The 4,602-nt window shown below is 32.7% G+C and overlaps 1 long non-coding RNA gene across 1 annotated transcript; it reads left to right on the forward strand.

The window, feature by feature from the left end:
- The first annotated feature begins 717 nt into the window (after positions 1 to 717).
- LOC107718911 (uncharacterized) lies at positions 718 to 3,608 on the forward strand. The gene is made up of 3 exons (XR_001637471.1): positions 718 to 848; positions 1,654 to 1,743; positions 3,304 to 3,608. It is a non-coding gene; the product is annotated as an uncharacterized LOC107718911 (long non-coding RNA).
- The last annotated feature ends 994 nt before the right edge of the window (positions 3,609 to 4,602 follow it).

Below are 4,602 nucleotides of genomic sequence, written 5' to 3' on the forward strand. Positions count from 1 at the left end.
ATCTGTGCAGCATCTCTATACTAATAGTGAAGCTGTGAGTTGTTACCCCTCACTGCAGAGAAATACAATGTTTCTGTACTCCTAAATGTTTCTTTGTACGTGTGTGCACATCAATGAGGGGTAGCGCATTAATATAGAACAGTGATTAAACTGACTGGAACTACCTGTGCATTAAACGGTTTTACTGTAAGCACACTTTCCAGCCAGTCAGAATTGAGTATTCAGATAGATCATGGTATTAAGAATAAATCAGGGTTGTTTGCACTGACATCCACACCTGCAGATACTGCTAATGTTGTGTTCATTTCTTTTCTGGAAAATGGAAGATTTGACTCACTTTCTCATTCAAACATTTGCAACAAAAATTGCTTAGTTAAAAGATCATGCATTACCACTCAAAACATTAAACTAAAGAAAGTTTTGTCATTCATTTCAGTACATTTTAGCAATTAACAGCCAAATTCATTAATTAAGATTATGAATTATAGGACTATTAATTTTGGCTCTCAATATGACAATCAGATACTATAATCAGATGTATCTTGAGAGGATATCTCCATCACACCAGTCACCAATTCACCTTTAGATTTATAGCGAAGTCATCGTTGGCAATTGTCACCAGAATTTAACCCCACCCGATATCACATTCTGTAACTCTTTGATGTGTGAGGCATGATTTGTCTTTCACATTGCTCGAGTGATAAGCCTTCCTTCCAGTCAACATGTACTACAGACGCTTGCAGTTAGGACTCCCTATTAATGAGCATGTTTGTTTGGCTATGATAAGGAGCAGGGATGTGTGTATGTATCTGTGTGTGCCAAAGGAACATGAGCTCATGCCTTCTAAGGTAAAGCAAACTGCATGTTATTCCTACTAATAAATAAATAAATATTAAATATTATAATTATTTATTACAATGTAAAATATCAGTTTTCTTATATATATATATATAATAAATAATTATAATATTTGTTGTAATAAATAATAATTATAATATTAGTTTTTTATTGAATTTATAATTAAATAAATGCAGGCTTGGCTTATTTCAGGAAAAAAAATAAAAATAATAATAATAGTAATAATAATACATAATAGATTAATTTATCTGTAAGGGAATAACTAAGAACATTTTTACCATAAGTTGTCAGTTTGGAGCTACAGGTATGGGTGGTTATTGTGCAATTACTGAGAAAATATGCTTTCATCTTAAGCATATAACTATGATTAGTCCAGTCTATTCATTAGTATTCTCAACTCCTTAGTGCTGCAGAAAATAAAACAAATTAAAAATAAAATAAAAATGAAACAAAACAAAACAAAGCAAAAGACGAAAATGAAATGCATGTGCCATTTTCCCTTTTCTGTGATGTGAGGTATTCTTTCTCTCTCCCTCGGCATCAGGCACGATGCCCCTCTTTTCTGACGGCTACTTGAGTCTGAATGCACTGTTATTATAGGCATTATATGAAATTGGGTGTTTTATGTGAAGGCGGATTATGGATCAATAACGGTGGTGGATGTGATTGGGATAACTGGCCACTGTCACTTCTGCTCTATTGCCGCTGTCAGGGCTGATTTATAAAGTATGTGTGTTTGTGTGTGTCCTGCTTCTTTCATTTATTCCACATCACTCACTTGAATGGTTGTTGCAGTGTATCTCGATTTACCCTGGAAAAAAAACCTGATTTGCGAGACGTAAATGCACCTACATGAGAGGGGACAATCTACATGTGCTTTTAGAGGTAAGGAGAGTGATTGCCCGTGTGTGTGTGTGTGTGTGTGTGTGTGGAGGAAACATGAAAGTGAGTTTATACACAGAATTTCTTGATTCCTAGGAGATGTCTCATATTACAAAACATTACAAAAGCATTTAGAAAAGTTTTTTATATCATGGAATTTCAGTATTTACAATTAAATGCCATAGAATTTCAGCTTAATTAAAATCATAGAATGCATACATCAATTTGGGCTGCATTTTTCACGTGAAATATTCTTTTAATCTGACATTCCTCAAATACGTCAATGAATGTGCCTTTGATCATGTGAACTTTTATATTAAAAGGTTTAATAGCCTAGTTTTCATATATTTTCTATGTGGAACTGCATTGACATTACATAGCTAATAGATTTTATTTTTTACATTTTCCATCAGTTATCTATTATCTAAATGTAATAAAATATATTCAGTGTTAAATACCATGTTCAGATTTATACTTAGTATTTGAGCAATTTGTCAAAGTACAGATTTTTTTTTTTTAAATCCAAAGCTATGTACGACATATAATTCAGTACGCTGTATCACAGACACAAATTGAGTTGAGCAAGGATGCAACTGCAATCGCTCATGGATCAGTCCTTGCTGGGTTTGAACCCGAAACATTTCTTTAACTGTTATATGAACAATACCCGTTACCAACTGTTACCAACAATAACAACAGCCATTTCACATTTAAGGTCAAAAGAATGTTACAGTGTTACTGGTTTCTTAATAATCGAATCAGTAGGAAATATTTGATCATCGTATTTTTTATTACATTATTTTATGCCCCAGTACTGTGGTATATGATTATGGATACTGTCACAGTTCATTCATATTTTGCCAAACCAATAAAGAAAAGAAAAAAATAATTTTCATCATTGACAAAACAGTAGAATCTGTCCATATGTTATTGAATAAACCACGTAGTGTTTTTTTTTTCTACAGTAAATCTTTTTTACCAAAAAAAAAAAAGTCAGTTTCTGTGAACAGGTCTGTTTAACATGGATCTGTGTCTGTGTGAGTGGGTTATTGTAGACAGGCAGATGGTGTTAAACTACTGTTAAAAATGTCAATACATTTAAATAAACTTAAAAAAGACTTGAAATAGTGTGAAGTTCTCTCTCCTTCCATGAGGAGGTCTGCCACCCAGTGGCACAAACAGACAAAAGTAAGCTTCAGGTCTATGTGGAGATTAGCCTACCGATGAAAATGCTTGTTCAGAAAGCCATTAAAATGTACATTATTTGGGCAAATTTGCGGTGTTTAAAACTTTGCCCAGATCTATATTCCTTGACACTAACAGAATTAAACCATTTTCAGTTTTTCTTTTCTTTCCAAAATAAACGTTTTCGAACTTGTAAATAAAACAAACATTAATGGAGTAGGTTTTACAGGAAAATACTATTTCTGTCTTTCTAATTCAAAATCTAACATTTAATTCAAATTGTTACTTTCCATTTCTTTGTAATTAATTGTGAAATTTACAAGCAATTTCTGAGTGGCAATTGTTTCAAAGTAAATCCTCTTTTCTTTTTTTTTTCAGTGAAGGAAGCACAATAGCGGATACGATACAGAAGAAGCCTTGTTTTGGTTACTGAGACCAAAAACACGAGCTGTAGTCACTATGGCAAATAGGGAAGATATCTGCAACAGTTGTAGTAAACATTATTATCGCTACAACACAATGAATGAATGCTTCGGTTTTCAGAGGTTCTTATAAATGTTATGTAGACATTATGAAATCATGGATAATTTATTCACTGACTGAAATGTTTATTATTAACAACAGCAACAATGATACCAAACTCACCAAAATAACCGCATTTGATTTTTTCATGCAGCATTTAGAAAAAAAAAGCATCCTAAAAAACAGCTCGAATTTATCAATTAAAATACAAGAATGAGAGAAAAGCAAAGTTGTGGCTTGTTGTGGATTCTGGAAACAGTAGTGCATAAATTGCTGTTGAAATAAAGGGGGAGGCTTCTCTCTCTCTGGCTATGTCACTTTTACATAAGACCAAAATATAGGGGAACAATAGCTTCTGTTTAATAATTACCCAAATCTTGACTACAGTTACATAAAAGCTATATTATTGCTCTATCCACTGAAGCCCATCGTATCTCTGTCAATGTCTCACATTGTGTTCAATCCAGATCTGGCCACTGGCTTTTAAGTGGTTTTAAAAGTAATGCATTAGCAATTTTACACTTTTTCCATATTAAAGTAATTTTGGAGTGCATGATGTAAATGGAGGTAGCAGGTATGTGATACTAATGCATTTGGGAAATGTTTTAGTCAATCAGATGGATTTCGAAATGTACGATGATTATATGATGAGCCTTTATAAGAATATATTTTTTTAATTCCTGCAAGGACAATCCTTTGATGTTACTGACACTGCTGACTGCACAAACGTCCAACTGCCCTGGATACTCTCTCTCTCTCTCTCTCTCTCTCTCAGTCTCTCTGTGCTGCACTGGTACCATCACTTTCATCTCTCAACCGCTCTCATTTTACATCATTTAGAATCCATATCTTAATAACAGACGTTGAATTCCAAATGATGCAGCTATTTTATGGTGACATTAAGAATATTAGAAGTCAGCCAAGATGGATTTGATTGAAGTGATATTAGAATAAACCAGTGCTTACAAGTTATTTAAATGAAGATGTAAACTAAAACAATTAACTAAATGATCATACAAAAGTGATTAAATTTAATGAAAATTAATGTAATTTTTAAAAAAGTATTTTAATGATATTTTTTTCACCTTTTCAACATTTATTTCTTTTTTTTTAACCAGGGAAATTATGGTGATGAATACAACTATTCTAAAAAAG

The sequence above is a fragment of the Sinocyclocheilus rhinocerous genome, unplaced genomic scaffold (assembly GCF_001515625.1).
Source record: "Sinocyclocheilus rhinocerous isolate Xijiao unplaced genomic scaffold, SAMN03320098_v1.1 scaffold1334, whole genome shotgun sequence".
In the NCBI taxonomy this organism is placed as follows: domain Eukaryota; kingdom Metazoa; phylum Chordata; class Actinopteri; order Cypriniformes; family Cyprinidae; genus Sinocyclocheilus; species Sinocyclocheilus rhinocerous.